This window comes from Passer domesticus, chromosome Z (assembly GCF_036417665.1).
Source record: "Passer domesticus isolate bPasDom1 chromosome Z, bPasDom1.hap1, whole genome shotgun sequence".
Lineage (NCBI taxonomy): Eukaryota > Metazoa > Chordata > Aves > Passeriformes > Passeridae > Passer > Passer domesticus.
This window is the reverse complement of record NC_087512.1, coordinates 74,124,940-74,148,694: the sequence shown is the minus strand read 5'-3', so window position 1 is coordinate 74,148,694 and position 23,755 is coordinate 74,124,940. Positions and strand designations below refer to the sequence as shown.

At 45.9% G+C, this 23,755-nt stretch overlaps 1 protein-coding gene across 1 annotated transcript in view; it reads left to right on the top strand.

The window, feature by feature from the left end:
- CORO2A (coronin 2A) overlaps positions 1 to 23,755 on the top strand; it is a 55,997-nt gene that overhangs the window by 1,890 nt on the left and 30,352 nt on the right. The gene's annotated exons all lie outside the window — the stretch shown is intronic.

The following is a 23,755-nucleotide window of genomic DNA, read 5'->3' as shown; positions in this document are numbered from 1 at the left end:
TGCAAGTCTAGGGGTGAGGGAGAACACTGTCCCCTGTGTGGCAGCTGTGCCTGCCTGACCAGCAGCACTGATCACCTCCATCCCAGGCATTCAGCTGGCTGCTGGCTGTGTCTGTGCAGCAGGTGGATTTCCTGGCGGCAGGTCAGGGTATCTCCAGATGTTGTATGTCTCTCATTCTCCTTTTCTGCCTGGGTAATTACTGCCTGTCTTTCAAGTATGCTGGTTTGTCCCCTCTGAGCAAATGCCAGTAATGGATAAGATTTTCACGTTTCTATGTCCGCTACATTTGTTAGTAGCTGGATAATGAGTGGATTTCCAGTTGCCTAAGCCTGTGAGTCTCTTTCTAGGTGGACTGGCACTGGGCAGGCTGCTGTCTCTGGAACAGGTTGATGCTGCCTCTGCAAGGGGCAGTTGTCTCTTGCCTGTGGGCTGTCTGGACTGCCAGATGCCTGCATGTGGTGTGAGCTGTGTTTTGGGGATGAAAAGTTGAGTACAGAGCAGGTCCCTGTGCTGTAAGCTTCAGGTGCCCAAGCACTCGCTGTTATGGAGGCTTACGGAGAGAACTGAAAATTTTGGCATATCCCAGAAAAATAGGTGATGCTTTGAGTGACAGACAGTTGCCTTGGGGCAGGTTAAACTATATGTTATGCATGACCTTGCAGGCTGCTCATAATTTGTGGTCAGTTTGCTGCCTCTGACTTTTTTGTATTCCTTGATCCACAGCGGCTGCATAGCATGAAGTCTTCATGCTACCTTGTTAGGTCCTGATTTCCCCAGCAGGGTTTTGACGGGCAAACTGTTGGGGAATGGGCTCTGACAGGGTATGACAGAGACTCTGTGAAGAAACAGTGTGGAGGGGAACTGTCCTAGATCATTTCCCCACCATCTACTCTTGGCTGGTTCAAGGGGACTCAGCCAGCCTTTCACAGCCACACCCTGTTCTCCACTCTCATAGGAAAGTTTGTTTGAAGTGTTTGCTTCAACAAAAAAGCCCCACAAAATGCCAGCACCTTATCTGAATGTTCCTGACTCCCAGTTATAAACACCAGTGATCATACAGTCAGCCAGTGGGCTGTCTGGACCTTGCTACTGAACCTGTCTGGGTGGCTGCTGGACCTTGCTACTGAACTGCTGCTTGGAGACAAGGGCATCCCTGGTGGGGCTGGACAGCAGCTGTGCTTCGAAGGAGCCGTGTCTGGCCACCTCTTGATGCACAGCAGGAGCACAGACGGTCTGGTCTCTTGCTTCCGTGGCAAGAAGGCACCAGAGCGATGGCGTGGTGAGGTGCTTCACATGCAGTCCTTGCATGGCTTCCCGTAAGTGCGCTGTAAAGCTGCTCTGGCTGCGGAGATGACTGAGGCAAGCAGCCTGCAGCACACTGCAATTATGCTGACGCGCCTCCTGCCTCTCCTCAGGAGAAACAGGAAAGACCTTTACATCATCCAGGAGGCTGTACTGGCTGAGAGGTTTTGATACTCATAGGGTTATACTGGCGTGTAAGCAGAGGCTAGACTGGCCTAGTATTTCCAGGGATTTCCCCTCTGTGGTATTACAGGCTTGCCAGCAATTCCCTATTTTGAAAATACACCCTGCAGGGCTCTATTAGTGTAATGCTGATGCTTACTATTTCTAAAGCACTTTGAAATTCACAAATAGGACTTTCTGACCCTCAGCCAAGCAAAATCCTTTCTAAAGCTTGGAGACATGCTGCTTCCAAGAGTAGGACCAATGACAGTGTGCAGCTCCAAGCCCTTTCTCTCTCTCTTCCCTGTTGACCTGTTCCCTGCTCTGCTTCACACAGTTTCAGATTTTCCAGAGCAGTGCCCAAAGTTTGGTGCCTCCTCTCACTCTTCTGAGCATCCTTCAGGGCTCTGGTTCGTTGAGTTTCCTTCCAGTCTGGTGAATCGCCTGCTCTTTATCTCTGTGCCAAGAAACATGGACCTACCTGCAGAGAGGAGGTTGCAACTTATGACTGATGACTCTCTCCCTCTGTGGGACAAAGACACTTATGAAAATTATAAGGAAGACAAAGCAGAAGAAAATCCCCGCAGTTGTGGTATTTTTATAGCTGAGATTAAGACAAAGTTCATGAAAACTGATAAGATAGCTTTCAGGAAAGCAGCAGAGGCCAAACTCCATCTTGTTCTTCCTCCTGCAGTTCTGGGAGCTGTGCTTAAACAGGAGAGGAGGCAAAGCTGGGGGAGAGCTCCTCCCAGAAAAAGGTGGCTAGGCAAAGCTGTCCATGTCAGGGTTGCATTAATACAGGAAATATGATCCTCGTGACTTGAGCTTGTACATAAAGTTGAGCAGGGACAGTCAGGAAAAAAAGTGCGGGGAGGGGCCAAGGCAAATACTGGGTTTACTCCCAAGAACTAAAATTAATCAGTCCTTGCTCTACAAATATCATGATTTAAACTTGCCTTCCAGAGCATACGTTAAAAGGGCTGAATTCCTCCTTGGGAGAGTCTGAAATCTCTGGATCCCATCCCAGGTTTTCTGGGAATCAGTGGTGGGGTGCATGAGAAGTTTTTGGTGGGCAGGTGCCTTTTTCTCAGACGAGGCTCACTCTGTGGGCTGGAATATGGATTGTTACAGCAGGCAAACAAGAACACGTGCAAGCACAGGTCTGGGAGGAGCAGATCTCACCCTGTACTGTCTGTCCTCCTCCAGCCTCACCTGGATCTTGTTTAGCCATGGAGTGTTAGCACGTGGGATGTTTGCCAGTCTGCCAAAAGGGCCCCCGAAGGGCTGCCCCTGAATAGCCCCAGTGTCACACCACTGATCTGCGCGGAGTCCTGTAGCACCACAGCCACCCCGTTGGGTATCTGTGCGGTTTTGCTTTCTGGGCTGCAGCAAATTTGACTGTGCCAGTGCTGTTCAGCTCTCATCCACATTTCACATGGTTACTTTGAGGTTATTTCAAACCAGTTATTTAAACCAGTGTTTCACAGTGTTTTCCCTAAGCAGGAATACACAAATCTTGAAAAATGTAAACCATATTGTCTTAGAAAAGCATAGCTACCATTTTGCCTGAATTGCTAGCACACTTGCAGTGCTTGTTTCTAGGAAGCCTAACACTGATGTTTTTAGGAACACCACCTGTAATGTGAATGATGCCAGGAAGGACCAATCTTCCTTGTCACCCTTGGTTTCTTCTATTCTATCTGCTCTGTAAAGGGAGCCTGTGCTGGCAACAAAATTGCAGGGTAATAGGCACAGAGAATCCAGACAGCTCTTTAATTGCAAGAGACAAGAAGAGGTATTCAAAGATTGTCTTGCTAACATCTACTTAAATGTAATTAGTTCATATATTTTTCTCTGCCATTTTCTCTAATTTAATTTGAATACCAAAATGCACATGTAGAGGAACAAAAACAAAATCAGAATAGCATTGCTCCAAGTTCCTGCTCTTGTAATGTTCAGCTTCTTCTACATGAGAGGCTCTTTTCCTTGCAGTCAGGGAGGATCAGAGTCTGTCTTCTGACCCCTCCTGCCTGTGGTCATGCCTGTTTTGCTTTGAATTTGCAAAAGGTCTTTATGTCAGTAACTGATGCTTGAGTCTTAATTGAAAAGATTGATGATAGCCTGGCATCTGACATGTTCCATAGAAATCAGTTGGAATTCAGTGTCTCAGAGTTTTAAAAATCATGGCATTTATTTAAAGGGTTGATAGGGATTGAAGGGCTTGACTTCACAGCCCCTTGCATCTATTTGAAGCTCATGCTCCTGCCACACATTAATCTTCTTGTGCAGTAGTTCTGGGTGTGATGCATCCTGCCAGGCAACACAAGTCTTGGAGCAGAAAAACCCAACCTCTCTATGAGATTTTATAGGTAAAAGCTCAAGTGGAAAGTTTATGCTTTTGTCTTTTTTGGTCTCCAGGTTGTGTTTTGGTGAACTCTTGGTTTCTGTGGAATTGTAAAGATCAAAAATCACTTCTGTCTTTATAGATAACGGATTCTTCAGTTGGGCTGGCAAACCACAATGAGAGCCAGTAGCTGGAAGCAGAAGTTATTAGTTGGTAAAATAATAAGTCAGTTGTGTTTTTAGCAGCAAAGAGGAGGAATCGTAGGAAGAGCTTCCCAGGATGATGCATAGCTAGAAACTTGAACAGGATGATTACCTGAATAATGTCACTCAGTGCACATATCAGTGTTCTCTGGAAGCAGGTGACATCTCTCAGTCTGCCATTAGCCAAACAGCAGCTACCTGGCCTCCTGCAGAAATTTCTGTTCTCCAGCTTATCACCCCTAGAGCATCTCGTCTCATGGAGGAGACCATACATGTCTCCTCTCCAAGCTCTCAGCATGTTCTGCTGGGCTTTGCCCTTAGGGTCCCAAGGTGGTATTCTTGTTCCCTAATACAACAGCTAACTTTCTTTCCTGAGTTATGTTTTATGGCTACTGGAGGCATGACAATTTGAAGGCAGGAGTCCTCTGAGCCAGTTTGAACATTGACTGTAAGTGGAGAAGGACTTCACTGTCTGTGTTGACTTGAGGTCTGAAGAGGGTGGGGTAGGTAACTCATCCTCATGGAGGCAGAGCACTGTGTAGGACCAGTACCTGCTTTTGTGATTGGTGTGTAATGACTGACTGAGTTCACAGTTATCCAGACAGGGGCTTAGCAGAGTGGTTTTCTTGCCTTTAGTACCTCCACCTCTGAAGATTTTCAGAATTCACAGGAATGAGGCTGTGAAAAACCTGGCTTGACTTAAAGGCTGACCCTATTTTGACTGGAAGTTTGTGCTGTGGACCATCTGAGGTCCCTCCCAGCCTAAATTTGCCTGTGATTTGGTCATGCTACTAGAAGCAAAAACCTGGGGATTATATTAGGAGAGTGGAAGTTTCTCTGAGTTAAAGCAAGGAAACCCACAGCTAAAATCCACCTAGAAAGTCTGTCTTGGTCCTTGTGTTCCATGTTTCTTTCCCAACATTCATGATGCATGTTGAACTCAGATGAGTGGTTAAGAATTCATATCTGCTTTATGGGCTGATGCACTGAATTAGGAAAAAATATCAAAGGATATCCTGTGTATGTTTTGGTCATCCTTGAGGTTTAAAAAAAAAAGCTATTTCACTAAAGTTTATCTTGCTCTTAGCTTGGGGAATCTCTGTTTTGAGACCTTTGATTTGGTGTCCAGTTGTCTCTCGGCTGTTAAGCCTGATAGAGAAAATGCATTTAATGTGTAAAGAGGGAACTGAAGAGACAATTTCTCTACCTTCTCTTTCTTTCAATTTTGAGAAACTAGTATGTATGGTTTTGTATATTTGAGAAGAGTTTTACAATATCTTACCTATACTTCCTTCTCTGACATGACTTGCAACATGAACTTCTCTATGACTTCATGACAGCTTACCTTACATATATTAAAAAAAATAACAACATTTGTACTCTTCTTTTCTGCCTGTCTTGCAGTCAAGCTCAGTTGTGTGAGTTTGGAAGACTAATGGCACTAGAAGTGTTTCACACACCTTTCGTTGTTGTGGGTTCTGCTTTCACTGGTGCCACTGGCCACTGCCAGTCCAGGCAGGTGACCACACAGTGCTTTTAGTCTATTAGTCTGGAAATCTGCAGGTGTCTTCAACTCCTGCAGAAAAACAAGACTTCCCCAGGAAATCCAGATTTTTATTTTGAGCTGTTTCTAAACTAACCCTTTTTTAACTTTCTTATCTGCCAGTGTCATTACCTGCTGTCCTTCCTATGCCTGGAGTTCTCTGGCATGACAGTGTCATGCAGGGCAGGTGCAGCACTCACCTGCAGTCCTTGAGCCTGCTCAGGGGGCTCTCTGTGGGACTCATCCCACTTGCTGTCATCTCTGGCTAAGCTAAGAGCACAGTGCTGACTCTCCACTGGCTCTGACCACTCTTCAGAAGTTTCCTGCAGCCTGAAGGCTATCTGGTACTGGAAGGCCCTGGATATACTAATGTAGTTTCATGAACACATATAAGATATCCACAGAAAACTGCATATTCAGATAGCTGCAGGGAGACCCAGTGTGCCCTACCCAGTGCTTTATTTCTCACTCTTCTTCACACAGACAGTCTTTGTTTCTGCTTCCTAAGGCATGGAAATAGCATCCCAAGCTGGCCTGCATTATGTCAGGAATTCAGAATTCTGCTTTAATTCACAGCCAGATTTTAAGGGCTGTTCTACCTTTTTGGGTTTTCTTTAATTTTTTTCCTCTTTCCCACTGCACTGATTTAAAAAAAAAAAACAACCCAAAAACTGTCTGGATACATCTATAATGCAACCGGGTCTTCAATGCCTTGTGCCAAACTAGCTTCCTGCAGCTCATTGAGGACCGGGTAATGCAGAAGGGAATGCAGAGGAGGACAACTGTTTAGCTTGGAAAAGGTATGTCTGAAAAGGGATATGACATACGGCTTTTCACATATGGTGGTATGATGGGATGGAGAGTTCAGATAGGGAGTGATTGTTCCTCTGTTTATCATTGCCCAGGAACTACAGGATACAGATAAATAGTGGAACGCATTGACACAGGATGTTGGGGATGTGGTTCAAGAAAAGCCATTAGATGAATCTGCAGGCGGAAAATCCATTAGGGCTGGCTAAACAGACAGATAAGCCTTTGGCTCAAAAAGTCAGTGAGGCACAGATGCCCAGAGCTGACTCAAAGGCATAGAAAAGATCAGTTTGTCGGCGTGGATATCAGCTATGCTGGAGAAATAGGCTGGCATAGAAAGCAGTAGTGGTAGAAGGAGACAGAGCCTGTAGCAGGGAGGTCCGCTGGGATGTGGAGGCACTTCTAGAGGTGCTCCTGGCTGGAAGAGTTGAAGAGAAGGCTGATGTATTGGGACAAAGCTGGAAGATGATCAAAACTCATACTGGTGGAGATACGTGAAGAGGCTGGCAGGAATGAAGTATACAGTAACTACACTACTACAGTGTGGGAGGAGAGGCTGATCTTCATTGCTGGGAGGTGTGAAGGTGGAGAGGTGTGAAGAATGAGACAGACTGGTCACGGAGGAGAGCAGTGGTGCTGAATCAAATGATCCAAGATTGAGCAGCACCTGAAAGAAATACAAGAGTGCAGTACTTGGAAGAGAGGAGGTAAAGAAAATTGTATGAAGACAGGTAAGGCTGCAGGTCAAACAGAGAGGGATGTCTGTGTGCAGTGACTCACCTCTATGCTAACTGTAACATCTACAGTTCAAGAAAAGCAGATCTGGAGAGCGAAAGAGGTGATACCAGGACTTTTTATATCCACAGGCACTTTGGATGTTTTAATTTGACTCAGCTTGTTCCATAGCAGATGGAGCATACTGGGTCCTGATCCTGGAATTATTTTAATTTCAGCTGGAGGGAATCCTATCTGCATGTTCCAAGATAGCTTTGCAATGCAAACTGGAGTGCAGTGAATGGCAGCAATAAAGAGATGGTTCCAAACCCATGCTCCAAGTCTGAACCAAACAATACTTTTGTACTTGTGCTGATGGAATACTTTCAGAGTGATGGTAGTGGTTTCCAGAAACTGTATATTTGCCAAGCCCAGCAAGTGAATGAATTGGCACAGAATCTCTTTTCCCTGGCAGGGAAAGCATGGATAGTCTTCCCACTTAGTCAGCTTCAATCAAAGCCGGACTAAAAACCAAAAAGCGCAAAACTGAACCTGCTACTGATGCTCTAAATGATGAATTTTAAAATTTATGATGTATAGGGTACCATACTCACAATGGGGTGACACCAAACTGGAGACCTGTCCCTAGTGGGCTTCAACAGGGCTCCATCCTTGGCCATTGGCTCTTCGACATCTTCATTAACAACTTGGGTGGTGGAGGACTAAAAGGGATACTGAGCAAGTTTGCCAATGACAGTAACTTGTAGGAACTGTTGACTCCCTTGAGGACAGAGAGGCCCTGTGGAGAAACTCTGATAAAATAGAGGGCTGGGCAACCATCCTTTAACAAGGTAGAGTTAATTGCTGGATTGTGCACTTGGGATGGGGCAACCTTGGATGTTAGTATAGACTGGGGAACAAGACTGGAGAGCAGCTCCATGGAATGGGATCTGGGGGTCCTGGTCAGTGACCAGTTGAACAGGAGCCAGCAGTGCCCTGGCAGCCAGGAGGGTCACCCATGTCCTGGGGGCATCAGTCAGGCACAGCATCACAGCCAGGCAAGGGAGGGGATTGTCCTGCTCTGCTCTGCTCTGGGGCAGCCTCACCTCCAGGGCTGGGGGCAGTTCAGGGTGACACAACACAAAAAAGACATTGAGCTGTTAGAGAGTGTCCTGAGGAGGCAAACAAAGATGGTGAAGGGCCTTGAGGTGAAGCCAGATGAGGAGTGGCTGAGGTCACTTGGTTTGTTCAGCCTGGAGGAGACTGAGAGGAAATCTCATTGCCATTACAATTTCCTTGTGAGGGGAAGAGGAGGGGTAGACACTGATATCTACACTCTTGTGGCCAGTGACAGGACTTCAGGAAAAGGCCTGAAATTGATTTAGGGAAGGTTTAGGCTGGATATTAGGAAAAGTTTGTTCACCCTGAGTGTGGTTGGGCACTGGAGAAGGCTCCCCAGGGAAGTGGTTGCAGCACTGTGCAAGACCCCTTGGGGCCCCCTGCATGGGAGACCCCTAATAAAAAGTTCTGTGCCAGGAGTAAGAGACAAATAGGACTTTTGTGGTCTTTAGGATGCTGTTTATTTTTATCTTATCAGAAGTTCTGTGCACCGTCTACACCAGACTCAGCGCACAAGGAGAAGATAGAAAAAAAGGTCACAAGATGTACAGTTTCAAAATCTTTTAAAGCTGTTTTATCCAATTAACCCTTAAAATGTACTTTTTTTCCTACTTATCTGCCAATAACTAATTATTTGCCTGTCACGCAACATCTGCATTGCGGCTCTACCCCCGTGCCACCACCACAGCAGAAAATGGAGTAGATGAAGGAGACCAGACAATGCCCAAAATCCTCCATTTTGTCTTCTATCTACCTCCATACTAAAAACCCAAAACTCAAAATTTTTCACCATGTGATAAACTGTACTATTATCTGTTTCATACACTTGCAGATTCTAATTCATCCCAAAGTCTTGGAAGCCCTCTCCATGGGCAAAGGTTAAAAGTAGTGTTTTCCTGGGAATCAGGACTTGTCAGGAGAGGCAGGGAAACATTCCCTGTGCCCTGGGTTCCAACACAGCACCAAGCCTGATAGAGTTCAAGAAGTGTTTGGACAATGGTCTCACATGGAGTGACTCTTGGAGATGTCCTGTGCAGGGACAGGAGCTGTATTTCAATAATCTGGGTAGGTCCCTTCCAGCTCAGCATATTCCATGATTCTGTGATGTGGTGGAAGAAAGCATTGGCTTTTGTGCCTGTGACACCTGCCTTTGCCACTCTCTTGCTAGCTTGTCATGCTTCGTACAAGTGGCACCTACTGTTAAGGAGCTCAAAAGTGTCTTTGGAGTTTTCTGGAGAACAGACAGATTTCAATTCTTACTTAATCAGCCACTCAAAGAGAAAAGCTGCAACTTGAATCATAATTCCACAGGCACTGCATGGGTGTGGGAGAGTTTCCCACACTTCTCTTCTGTGTGGGCCCCTCACAACTTTTTGTATGCAGATGATGCTGTAAGGGAGGTGAAAGAATTCTGCAGCTATGGGTTTCAGAGAATACCCCTGATGCTGCCTGCTGCCTTTCAAGGAACAAAGTCCTGCTGTCATTGCCCTCAGAAGGACAGGGACCATTTCCCTCTAATTCTGGCTGACATCTGGGAAACTCTCAGCTGATTCTTCTCTTGTCTGTAGTAGTAGGTATCTGTGTCCTTTGCTGCCAAACCCATTTGCTAACAGAAATATACAACTTCTGGGAGGGCAGTTACAGAGCCAGACTCTCCTTGGCACTGACAATGTAATAAGGAGACCAAGAATGCAAACTGCAGCGGGAGGGAAGTAGGTCAGACTTTAGAGAAGACTTTATCCCGGCAGTGGCACCAGGCAGGTGGAGGCCATCATCCTTACGGATTTTGAAGGTTCCACATCTGTCCTGATTTAGAGCTATGGGTAGGTTGACTGTGAGGCTTAAGAGGAGATCAGAGAGGTGGGGTCTCCTATACTGTTTCCTTGCATGGCAAGTCTCTCTGCTTTCCTTCCCAGACAAATAGGAGCCTGGTTAGTGCCCTCCCCCCCCGCCCCCAGCTCCTTAGCAGTTTTCATTTCCCCAGGCAGCTTCAGAGATGAGATACAGATTTGGTGTCACTGGCAGGATCTCATCACATCCTGTGTACACAGCTCCAGCCATGGGGGAATGCAGTGACATGACATCACATTAGATGTAAGGGCTGTATATCGAGACATTCAGTTGAAGTGTGTAACCTCCAAACCTTGGCAGTACTCACGAGAAACATCTGCACTGGCTGTATTTCCATTGTCTCACCATCCTGCTGGGCACTTCAGCTTTTCTCATGTGTCTGTGTTCTGGTGGCAGCCACAACTGCTCAGGTAGGCAGAAAAGATTCAAGAGGAAATCTGGCTATCCCAATGGATTCCACTTGGACTCCTGTGGCAAGTAACCAAGATATTGGGACTCCCTGGAGGTGAACAATCTTGAACCCTTGAATTAGTGATGCTGAAAGAAAACCTTTGCTGCAAGGAAAGCCTTCTGTACAGTGGCCTTTAGAAAAGGCACCCACTCTGCCAGATGTCTGCAGGCCTCACAATAAAGACACGTGGACCAAGTGTCCTTGTCTTCCCAAAGAACATGGCAGGTTACTGAGACCCAGCTGCATCATTTTGACGGGGAGCTGAACTTTGGTTTCTGAAACCCAGAAGCCAGCTTGGCCTTGAATAGCAGGAAACTTGTTTTTGAGAAACAGGAGAGTGAAAGCCCGGTGTTCTGGTTTCAGGAGAAACTGCTGAGCTTTGCAGAGTGTCTGATGACGAGTTTTTCAAGGTTGCCTTTCTGACAAGAAATGTGGCAATGTCCCTGAAAGTTCGTAACTTCCTTTTTAAGCTGAGCTTTTGCGGTGGTGGGGGGGACAGAAGAGGCTTCCAGTTTTTATAGTTCTTTGAACCAGGATTGTTTTATTTGCTTTTCTTTTGCAATGAAGAAGGATCTTGCCAGCATATAAAAGGTCTCTAAGGTGGAATTTGCCCTCTTGTTGAATTCAGAAGCACATTAGTACTCACAAGGAAGTTGATAAGCAATAATATTTTCTTTGCTGCCCAGGTAACCAGCAAAGTGAAAGAGGGTATTGTCTCTGGAGAATGCAGGCAAGTTAGCTTTATCTTTCTGTACACAGGCTATCTTGGAAGGCTAGAGGTGAATCAGAGGAAGGCGGGACTTACCCTCCAAAGCAGCTGGCATTGCCCCATCCTCTGCTTCAGGAATACTGCCTCCTGCTCTTCCTGAGAGTTCTGATAAGCCTAATGAAACTGAGCTGAGGTTTGGGGTTGTTTTGGATTTTGCTAGTCTTCACACTCCCCTGATCCACTATGGTATCTTGTAAATGCCATGTTGACTGAAGGCACTTATGTCCTCAACTCACCATGTTTCTTTCTGTCAGAACTTGCAGAGTATGGCACCACATGAGGCAGAAAAGGGAGTGGTGAAGGGACAGGTTGAACTGCCAAAAAAAGGTATTACCACTGAGAGTGGAATCATCCCTGGAGTATTTCCCTATGCCTCCTGGGATGTACAAACTGACTTTGCACTCACTGAGCACAAGTGTCTTCACACACACTAAGGGATGGTCTGTATGCTTCAGCTTGATTTATAGTTGACGTTGGCTTAAAAACATTAATAAAGAAATTTCTCCTGTGAAACTGCCAGCATGAGGGGGATTCATGATGTTTTATTCCCTGTGCCTCAGTGAGCAGTGTGGACCTTCAAGAAGCAGAGCTCCAGGTCCTGTTGGCAGTGGAGTAAGAATGGTGGTGCCTCAGGCTCCCTTGCTCCAGGGTGAACCACTTTGGTTGCTTATGGGAAGAATGATGCTCGTCAGGCCACTGCAAGGAAGTCCAATGTCTGGCAACAGACCCTCCATGGGCACTTCCCAGCTCCTGGGTTTTCTAAGCAGGCTGGAGCCTCCAGACTGCTTTATGCCTATAACGAAGGTAAAACCAGCCCCCCTTGAAATTTAATAAGGATAAAAGTCAACTTCTGCCCCTGGTGTGCAGCCTCTCCCTGCAGTGAAAGGAGCGGCTCTTGTGAAGGCTGTGAGGATCCTGGTGGGGAGCAAGTTTGACCAGAGTAATCTGGGTAACTCTGCAGGGCAACTGCAGCATGAGCTTCTCCACAAGGCTCCAGATAGGCACATTATCCAAGGAGGCCAATGGGATCTCCATCCTCATTTCATTTGAAAGCTGAGTCTTTCAAACGACAGTCTAAGTAACCTGACCTCCCTTTGTAGTGAACTTTATTGTAGATTAAGGACAGGACTGACTCAGGACTTCCAGAAGGGCCTTCTGGCCTGAGATTTTAATGTGGTTCTGTGATTTAGCCCTGTAATTTCTCTTTGCTTCTCTCACTCATCCCAGGGAGGCTCAAGTACACATTTGGTGTCAAGATTGGAAGTGACCATAGCAATAAAATAAAGAAGGGTGGCAATTCAACCAGTACTTCATGATGTGCACTTCAAAGTGTTCTGGGGGGTTCTACCCAAAATATAGTCTTGGATTCCTCACCAGATCAGGTGACAGGAGAGCTTGAGCCTCTTCAGAGCTGCATGAGGCTGTGGTCTCTGTCAGTTTTTCTCTTTGCTCTCTTCACTGCTCTTCACTATCACTGCTGACTGTGCTGAGTTAAAAATAACCTGGCTGAGCTATTTTTATAAGGCACATGTATTCCCTTGTCCATCTCCCTGCTTTGCCAGCATGGCAGAAGAGCACAGAAGAGAAGTACCGGGCAGTGAGGATGTGGCAATGACACAGACAGGTGTCACCATGAGGGTGTTATTATGCTGAATGCCATTTAGTGTTGCTGCCTGCCTTGGGGAGCGCACTGTGGTTTAAACCTGTGACTGAACACAAGTGTAGCTGGAAAACTCATCGAGGAAGGCCATGGGATTTTTGCTGTCTTAACCTTGTCTTGTGAAGAGTGGTCTTGTTTCACTCCTGGCAGCCCTTGCCTGCCCCTGGACACATGTGCTTAAAATTATTTTGAGGGTCACAACCCTTGGTGTATCTTCTAAAGTAAAAAATTTGCATGATGTGCATTTTGCCAAGCTTGGGAGCGTGGCATGAATTTGGTCCTAGTTGAGCAGCCTTGGGTTCCATCATTAGAAAGATGCTCTGAGACAAAAAATGTGGTACCAGGTGATGATGTTTGTGGGGTGCATGGCTGCAGTGGGTTTCTGGAGTCTTTCTATTCAGTATAGGCTGGGTCTCCATGCAATGTTTGCCTTCCCTGGCCTAAGCCAATGGGGGATGCAAAAGTACTGAAATACCCTTTTGCTTATGGTCTGAGCAGAAGATGCCTGTGTTAGTGGAGGAGCCACTGTCTCAGGTCTCCTGAGGCTGTGTCCATGTGGCACTACTGCCAGCGTGGGGGAAGGGCTGACATGTCTCCTGCAAGGACTCACATGAGACCACAAGTCCTGCCCTGGCCAGTGTGCAGCAAAAATAAGGGGCAAGAGGGGCTGCTGTGCACTCTCAGAGAAATTCCCTGGATGAGGAAATCAACCCATTATTTTAGTTTTGAGTGACTCCTTCACCTTCCTACTTCATGTCCTCTCTACTTGTGCAATGTTTATTCTAGAGCTGTTTGTTTTTGACAACCAGCTTACCAGAGCACCATATTTACCTGTGCCATGCTGGAGAGCTGCAAATATTTCGGAGTGTTATTTAGAGCTGGGTTTTCTGATAAGAGACAACATCTCTAGAATATACTGTTCTTTGAGATCTTGCTGCTGTGATTTTGTCCCCTACCACTTCTGTGGATCCTGGTCCGTCTGCACTGGTGGCAGGCCCTTCCTCAGGAAGCCAGTAACCTGCAGATGTGCTGCTGCCTGTGCTGACAGAAGCAGAACTGACAGACCAGAACTCCTGGTGGGCTTCCCAGGCGAAGGGACCTTTGTGCTTCTGCAGAGGAGCAATGCTCAAACCAGCATTGGTGATGGGCATGGACAAAGCATCCCTTTCCATCACCTGTTCTGCTTCTGAAAATGCAGATTGGAGCATCTGACTGATGCTTGGTTTGGTGAAGGCTCTTTGCCCACGCTTCATTATGAGGCAGCTCTATAGTGCAGGAGAAGGATGTGGTGTGTATGCTGTGTGTCCAGTGAGGCCACCATGTCCCTCTTGGGAAGGCCTGGCTGCAGGCTCCGAGCTGCTTTTGGGAAGAGACACGTGTCTATTTTTGAAAACCGACTGAAACCTTAGTCTGAGCTCCCTTAATCTGAGCTCCGGGAACGGTGGGTGTGGATCCTTATGGAACAAAAGACAAAGAAAGGCAATTGATAAAATCGAGGCCCATCGCGGGATGGCTGATTTAAAAGCCTGGTTCCCAGCTGGCCGATTTAAAAGCTTCCAGCTTTGGCCGCAGATAGGGTTGTTTTTCCAAGGATATGCCTCTGAGCAGCTGTAAAAAGGTCCTGCTGCCTGATAGAAAGGCGTGCTGAAAGGTTTTTATTTGCTACTGTGGATTGATTGGAGTACAGATGCTCTGGAAGACGTGCTGCATTATTCATGTGGTAGATACCGTTGCTAAAAGCTAATGCACAGCCTGGAGGCTGCGAGGCTGTGAGGAGTGGTACGGTCCTTTGTGTGGTTTTGTTGATTCACTAGACAGCCTGAACTGCTCTCAAGCTTTTTTTTTTTTTGAATACTGAGATTGATAAAGCAAATCGAGGAATGTGAGATCACTTCACTTAGCTAATGGTTCTCCACCTCCTTTCTTGTTTACAAAAACTATTCGTCGCAGCTTGCCTTTTTTTTTTTTTAATGTATTATTCATACAAAACTGCTTGCTAGGCTGGCCCTGTTTGCAAGACTTCATCAGTAACTCAGTTTTCTTGTGGCACCAGCTTAAACTGCTTCCCTATCCTGGCTCAAGTGTCTGCAGTAAGTGTCCCACTTAGGATTCTCCGTTAATGCATATTCAGCAGCCTTACCCATTAGATTCCCACTGCTGTACACAGATGCTGGGGCACCCAGCAGCAGCAGGGCTATGGGACACAGGTCCTGTGTTTCTGCACACTGGCTGCAGTGGAAGGCCTCATGCAGGGTTCAGCATGCAGTGCTGTGATACACTGGCCCTGTTTTTGTGTGAAGAGGTGAAACTGCAGTGTGTGTGCTTGTGACTGGACTGCCTGAGATCCTCTTCTGGAGACTGAACACACAGAAGCCAGTCTGAGAACACGTGTTTTTCTGTGGCTGTCTTTGCTGACTGCTAGCAGCTGGCTGTCAATTGATATGGTCAAGACCGTGGTCTGATGGTTAGGTTCTCCATCTGGGGACTCTGAATCATAAACCTCACCTCCAAGGCAGCATTTGCTTCTCAAGGACTTTGCTTCTCAGACCACAGTTTTGGAAGAGACATGGAGACTCCATGTCACTTCCACAACTGTGGAACTCTCTCAATGGAGACTCCACCTGTCCTGCATTGGGTACAACCAAGTCATGAAGCAAGAGGTGAAAGCCACCATATCAGTGTTGTTTATTTCTCTTGTAACAATAAACTTGTAGCCCCTGAGCTTGTAGTGTTGTCTGAGATGACACGTGCAGATGGTATTTAAAGCTCTGGGGTGCTTTATAATCATATGGTCTGATTGACTTTGGTTCCAAAGGAATTTATTACTGGTAATTTCCCCTTGATAGTGTGTTATAGCACAGAAGTGGAATTTGGATGGCAAGGTCTGTCTAGGGTGTGTCACCTACTGTACTGCAGATATGCTAGGTGAGTGTCCATGACTTTGAGGAGAACCAGCTTAAGCTGAGAGGTTCACAAACCATTTGGTGTGATAGGTTTGTGGAAGGCAAGTCCAGTAATGAAATGGTCTGTTCTTATTTGGCATCTGAGGCAGAAGGTTGGTGTCTGGTGATGAAATTCTGAGGGCTCTGATTTTGTCTTGAAGGAGCAACTCAACACATACTGTGATAAACCAGGAAACTGTTTCTCATATGTGTTTCTTACAAATTGTAGATAACAATTCCTCTGTTTGAAATTCCTCTGTTTGCCTTCAGGGTTGCCTTTTTAAGGGTGTATTTGTATTCCGCCTTTGAAGATGGAAACTTGTGTGGGTGGATTTTTGGAAAAAAAAAAAAAAAAGCAAACTTAAAAATGTAAACCTGAGAGCATTACATCAATTTAATACATTAAAAATGTTGCCTGGATGAGGGTGGGAGCCAGCAAACTAGTCTGAAACATGGGTGTGTCAAATGGACACACCTGTGCAAGAGGATTGCCAGCGTATGGCGTGGCTTCTGTGTGCTTATGGCCGTGCTCTGATAGTGCTGCTGGGTGCAGGGAAGTGACTGTCAAAGGACAACAGTCAGACATACAGGATTTAGGAGGTGTATGACTGATTACTTGCAAAGATAATGCATTAGTGTTCTAGAAGAGTGTTCTCAGGGAGCAGTTCCCCACCCCTGTCCTGGGAAGGAAAAGACATTTCCTATTTTGAAATTAAAGAGCTGTAGGAAGAAGAAGCAAAAATGGCAATGATAGTGTTATCTGCTGAGCTGTAAAGTGTGAGCTATAGTTGCTCTCTGGATTTTTTGAGTGTTGTTTTTCATTTGCAAAGGACAGATACCTTTGCTTATCCTGTTACTACCACTGGGCTTTCCAGGCCTGTTTGTATGGAATACATTTTCAGCAGAAGCTAAAGCCTGTAATTATTTTAATACAATCACACCAGCATTGCTGGTCCTCCTTGGCATGCTGTAACTAATCCAAAAGAGGTACTTCTTACAGGGTTTAAGGAGAAGATGCTTTCATCCCTATCTTGCCTTTAGAGAACCATGTTTGCACAGGGACATTTGTTGGTGTGCAAAGTAAAGCCCAGTGTAGGCAGAAGTGTGAGTCTGCCTGTCCTGCAGAGAGCTGCCAGGTTGCACAGTGCTGCAGGCCTGACTTTCCATAGTAGAAGCAGCAAGACTTTGTGCAGCCCAAGAAGGCAGGCTGTGACTGGAGGTGTTCTCTGGCTCACTGATTCTGAATCTGGGCTCCTGGGTGTTGCTCCAGATGTCCAGTCACAGGTGAGAGAGGAGGTCTTCTCCCACTGCAGATAAGGCTTTCTATGAGTGATCTGCTAATGATACAGATGCTTGCTGTGCTGGACATGGAGCTTAGTCTTGTGTGTTGTCAAAACCTGCTCCCAGAGCCCCAGGAGAACAGAAGCTTGGAGATCCTGAAGAATTGCACCCCTAGTAGGCTGTGAACAATAGGCACTTTATTGTCCTGCATGCAGCCCAGTCTGGAGATTTCAGTGGGTTCTTGGGATACTGGCTGCTTAGCCAGGGAGTTGCTGCCTAAGGGATGCCCTTTGATCAGCTCAGCAGTGCAGTCCTGTCTGGTAGGGATCACAGCTTCCAGCAACACTGGGTTCTTCTAAGGACAAATGCAGAGCCATCCCCAAGCCTGGCTAAATTCCCCTGTAACAGCAAGAAGGGATGAGCGGTGCTTTGGACTGCAGTGGGGCAGGTCATGTTGGACAGTGCTCATGGAAGACGTGTGGGGACCCCGGCCAGTGAGACTGCAGCACATATGAGGAGCTGTCTGAAATTAGTTCAGAGCAATTAATACGTTGTCTTTGAGTACTTTACAGAGCATGGCAGAGGTTTCTGAACTCTAGATACAGGGAAGCTCGAGCCTCTCTATAAGGAGGACATCAGAACAACAAGAAAAAGTGGAACACATGAGAGAAATAATGAGATGAAAAAAGGCAGCATGAGCATGGTGAAACCAATCATGTCAACCCTCTGATTTCATCTTCCAGAGAGTGGTAAGGCTAGTGGATGTGGGATCATTTATCTTGATTTAAAAAAAAATGTTATCTCCCACAAGTAAGATAAGGGAATATGTGCTATATACATCTATCTGTGGTCAGGTATATGTAAATTTGGTGACAGTGGAGAAAAGCTGCATAATTGTAAAGGCATCTGTCTGCTGGCTTAAGTTTAGTGGGATGCTAATGGTCTCTCCATTGCTTGAGAATTTTGGGGAAAAAGTCCTTAGGGGAGGATGTAGAAAAATGAATGAGAAGGACAGGAAAAAGATGGACTTAGAAGCCTGTGATGATCTGCTTTTGTTCCACAAATTTGTGCTTCCCATTGGAGGACCTTCTTGCTAACTTCGTACCGTGGTGAGGAACTATCATAGTGCTGCAATCTGAATATACCATGTCACGGTGATTTTGGGTTTTCTTAATGCAGTTTGGCTTGTTAAGCCTGGCAAGGGTTTACAAAAGCTGAGCTGACCCTCCATCTTTCTCACTTTTATCTGTGAACCTGCTACGTTCTACTTTTACTACTTTGATGTCATTCTCCTTTTCCCAGCCTCCCCAGAAAATCTTCTCACCTGTCTGTTCCTCATCTATTTGGTTTTGATTGAGAGAGTTTGCACTGCGGTCCAGCTATTTTTGTTGCTTTATTGCGGCACACTTTATGTCATCTGTTTGAGTTGCTGCTTGTTTTCTTTCCCCTTAGCATGGCCCATATGACAAGACCCTCTCAGGCAGTGTTGTGTAACAGGGATATCTCCCATCTTCACACTGCATGCACACAGAAAGTTCTGGTCTACTTTCATTGTACCTATTTAGCATCCTTGCCCAAGAGATCAGTGCAGATTTCACAGGGTCAGCATGGTTGAGGGTGGAGGTACCTCTGGACTTCACCTAGTCCAGCTGCCATCTCAGAGCAGGTTCAGGGTATTGTCTGGTTGGGTTTTGAGTGTCTCTAAGACTCCACAGCCTCTCTCAGGAACCTGTGTCTCAGACAGGCAGAGTGTGTGACCACCCTCAGAGTGTTAGAGTTCCTTTTTACTTTTAACTTTCTGATCAAGCTCAGGCTGAACAGGCTGTGGTTCCCCAGATCGTCTGTCTTGCCCTTCTGATGGTAAGAGTGACACTTATGTTCTTCCAGTCCTCAGGGACAATACCCCATTGCCATGAGCTTTCAGAGAAAACCAGAAATGACCTTGCAGGAACAAGGGCCAGCTTCCTCAGCTCCTGTGGGTCCATTCCATCAGGCCCTTGTCCATATCCAGTCTGTTTAAATGTTCCCTGACCTGATCTCCCTCCAAAAAGAGTCAGTCTTCCTTGCTTTGGGTTTTCCGGATCTCTCAGGGCTCCAGGGTGCCTGAAGGCTGATCTTAGCAGTAAAGGCTGAGGTGAAGAAGGCATTCAGTGCCTCAGTCTTTTCAGTGTCTCTGCTGCTTTTTCTAGTGCTCCTTTGCAAAAAAAACTTCCTCATTTGTTCTTGGAACTACTTTGGGAGACACAACAGAGTTACAGTTAGTATTTATACTTTCTGTCTTCTCAGGGCAAAATAAAAGTTTCACATTACCTTTGAGATCTGTTGTGACACCTGTGTCTTCCTAGTGCACCAGTGAGCAGCTTTCTCAGTACCACAAGACTGGAAGGTGGTCCATGAAATACCATTGCAAGTTGTTGGAACAGATAATTTGTTAAATGCTTGTCTCCAAGATCAGTTCTTAGCAATGTTTTTTTCCATAGGGACAGCAGTGTATTTCACACAGCCTTACCCAAAAGCTTTCACAACCCAAGAAAGGGAATGTTTAAAATGAGAAGGGACAGCATAACCCTTTCAACACAAAGTTTGGATGGCTGTATTGAGGTCTTGGCCTTGATTTGTTGATGTACATTTTCATGGGAAGATCTTGTTATAAACAAGTTGGCACCGAGCAGGAGAGGACAGGAGAGAGGAGCATTTGCCTTTATGATAAAGACCTTCCTCATGGGGAAGCAAGAGCTATTAGTAGGTTGAGATGAGGGTTGTCTCAGACCAATGAAGCAAAAGGATGTCTTGTCAAGGCCTCCATCCAGTCTTCTACCAGCCTGGCAGTGCAGTAATTCCCTTGGTATTTTGAGGGGTCTCGTCTAGTTTCTCTGCAGGCTGAACCAAGGACGGCCTGGTGGTGCATAGGACTTGGTATTTTGGAGTACACCCATGTAATTAGTAACTCTGTGATTGAGAGCCCAACCCCACTGGCTTCCCTCTGGCTGCTGGCGAGTCCTCTCTGGAAGCAAGAGGCAGGTGCTCCTGAAAGTACTCTCTGCTCTGCTGGTTCTCCAGGTCATGCAAGGAGAGTGTGGGCAGAAGTCTGTGTGGGTAGGTCAACCTAAGGAAGGTGGTGCAGGGCACCAGGAGAGTGAGGGAGTCTCCTTTCTGGGAGTTTGCAAGGTGAAGCTGGAGACAGCTGCAGCCATACTGGTACGTCACTGAGGACGGCCTTTCTTTTAGCCAGAAAGCTGGCTTGCATGTGTGATGAAGCTGTCTCTTACTGCTGCTTCAGATGAAAGGGAAAAGAGGAGAATGGGATCAGGATGAGGTCTGATTAAATTGCCTGGACTAATACTGGTGTGGGGATGAACAAGTGATGACTGGGCTGTTCTCTGGTGGGCTGACTGCTCATGCCTGATCCTGGTCTGTGTTTGCACAGGTCTGTCCTGTCTTCCAAAACCTTTTTGGGATGAGGGCATACTACTGGAAGAAAACTACACCTTACTACAATACTTGATTTAGCAAGAGTGATTTGTTTCTCACTCTCCTGTTTCTAATGAAGCCCTTTTCATATCCATGATAGCTGGTGGCAAATGAGGACACATGAGATGGGAAATTGCACTGATTGCTTTTACTAAAAAGTGACACCTGCAGACTAGCATAACAGACATCTTTCTCATTGCTTGCTTGCTTTGTGATCACTGTGCTCCTATCAGGGTTGCAGCCAGCAGCCCTTTCTCTGCGTAAGGCATGAAGAAAGGGTGAAGAATGCATTTGGTGCCATGTGAGGTTGAAGATATTAAAGCTGTCTGGAAGTGAGAAGTACCTCTGCACACTGGTTTTTCAATGCCTGTCTCTTTGAATTCTCTTGCTTAGCCATGGGGACAGGGTTGCAGTACTACGTCCTGGGGAGAGAGATCTTTGCCCTGTGAAAGAAACATTATTAGCATGATTCAGAGTAAATACAATTATGTGATGTATTTGTGTTTGCCAAAACTGTCCCAGTCCAGCTGTGTGGACCTGGGACTTAGTTGTTTTAGTTGATTAGTTAGCTGCTGAAAGCAGCTGTATCCAAGTGAAGGTGCTTGTATCTGAGTCCTTCTAGTGTCTCCCATGCAGGTGGCAGGTGCCTTCTGCAGGGTGTGTAAGACTCATAACCTTGCTGGCAGGAGTTATATACTGCACCGCACTGCTTCCCTGATCAGAGCTGTGCCCTGATGCTGGCTAGTAAAAGCAGAAAGTTTCAGAGCAGCCTGCTTAGCAGATGTTCCTCTGCTGAGATTCATCAGGAAACAGGATGCGGCAAGAATCACACCTCTCTGATCAGGAGGGGGGACAGTATTCTGCTTAAAGCAGAGAGATGCTGAAACCAGGACCCTGTGCCTGTGTGAAGAGTGCAGAAGCCTGGTTTGGGAGCGAGTAGCACGTCTTCCTGCTTCATCATAAATCTGTTGTGGGAATAGCAGAGTGAGGAGAGGGGAAGTACTTTTTATGGAGTTCTCTTGTACAGTTTGCTCTGTATGGAGCCATGTCATGAAATTTACAGTGCATGTAGCTGGCTCACAGGCAGAGAACCAGCAGTATCCCATGATATATTAATTGCCTTGTTTAAAACAATGTGTTTAACTGTTTCCTTTTACAAGTCCTGGGGTACTGGGAATGGAAATGTGTCTCCTATTTCCAATACATATCTTGGTCTTCACTGTGAGGCAGTACTGAAGCCAACTTCATGTACATATTTTTGTTGTCATCTGGATGCAAGCATTGTCTCATTGTCACTGACAGAGACAAGATAGCTGAAAGGGTTTTCTGAGTCTCCCAGAGTGACTCTTCTTCCCTTTAGGCATCAAGTTACCTTACACATTTTTCGATGGGGAGGAATGAATTTTGAGAGAATAAGCAGTGTGGAAGAGAAGTGGAAGGGAGGAGAGAGATTTTAGCAGAATAGGAGAAGGATAAGATGGATGAAACTGATGGATGATTTCAAGAACGAAGGAGAGAAGGCACCCGAGAAAATAATGGATCTAGGCAGATTACGGGAGTGACAATGATTCTTATTTCTGTTTAATTTTATTACTTGGAGCTGTGTGCAGGTAAAGATTTTATTTCGTGGACTGGTGGTACAGAACTGAGAAGAGGATGTGTGTCTTTTCAGGAGTTTTCTAGCCTTGTGCCACTTGTGCCACTTGTGCCACTTTCCATCTGCTTTTTTTGCATGAGGTTGGAAGTCTGAGTCTCTTGTGACTTCTCCTTCGGTGCCTGCAAACAGTTCTCTCAAGACTTGCAAGTCTGCTCCTATGAGTTTTTTGGCCATAGAAACATAATTTAAAAATTATTAGGCTGAAAGGGAAGAGACATTACCAATGCAACGCAAATTTAGCATTCCAAATGAGAAGGTAAAAAAGGAAATGAAGTTTTGATGGCATTTGAGATTGAAGTGCTCATTGTAACTTTAAAAATCCCCCTTATAGCATTCCTTCTTTTCTTCTCTTTTTATCTCTTTTGACCCTGCATAAAAGAGAAGGAATGAGGACAGAGAGTATTTTTTCTCTGTTGGTCTCTCTGCTTTTCACATTACCTCTAACTTTCAAGGGATTGAGACCTCTGAAAGGTCTTTTGATTTGATCACATTCTCTTGATTCCCTGGGAATATGGACACAGGAGAAAGAGCATCCGATTTGTCAGGCTAGATCACTTGAACATCTGAAGTGCTTTTCAGAGTGGCAAGTAAGAGGTATAGGCAGAGTTTGGAAACCTGCCTATGAACAGCAGAAAACAATACTTCAGTGTTTTTTTTGGTAGGCTGTCATGTTATATGCTTTCCTCGGGAGTGCACTGGGACTAGGTTTCCAGAGGTCTGGCTGGATTTCAGCCTGTGTCTCCCGATGTCAGGGCAGCTTTCATGCAGGAATATCGCACAGGCCATGTGGAGAACAGGTCTCGAGGAGAAGGGAGACTCCTTGCATGAAGCTGGGGGCGCATGAAGCAAACATAACCATTATTAATTCATTGGCATGTGTTTCTACTCTGCTTAGAGGTGTGCGGGACAAGAGAACAGAAAACAATTGTTCGGCATGGGGCATGTTCCATGCACGTGATGGATCTGTGCAATGGAACCATTGTGCACTATGAACTGGAAGGCTCTGAGCCCAGGTTTCTGAGGAGTGTGAGCGTGTCATTGTGGGTTTGGATGGGGAAGGGTGCAAGTTTGTCTCTTTTGGAGATTCGGTGCCACATTATGGTCTCCTAATGAGCTCTGTGTGTTCTTTGATCGCTGTAACACTGTTTCATAGATTTCACAGAATATTTTGAGTTGCAAGGCACCCACAAGGGTCATCAAATCCAGCTCTTCAGTGAATGGCCCATATGATCCAGAGATCAAGAGCAGAGACAGGCACTCTGTCCCTCTGTTGCTTACCTGAAGGCAGACAGAGCTGGAGAGCTTTCTGATAGAGTTTACAAATTCTTATTTGGAATAAAAATACTGCCTATCTAAGTTGGCTTAATTGAGTGCTGCTTCTGCAATGCACACAGCCTTTTTGTGCCCTACTTCCATGCTAAGAGACTGTAATACAGTCTTGTGAGAGACTCACAAGACTCATCTAATGTGATGCTC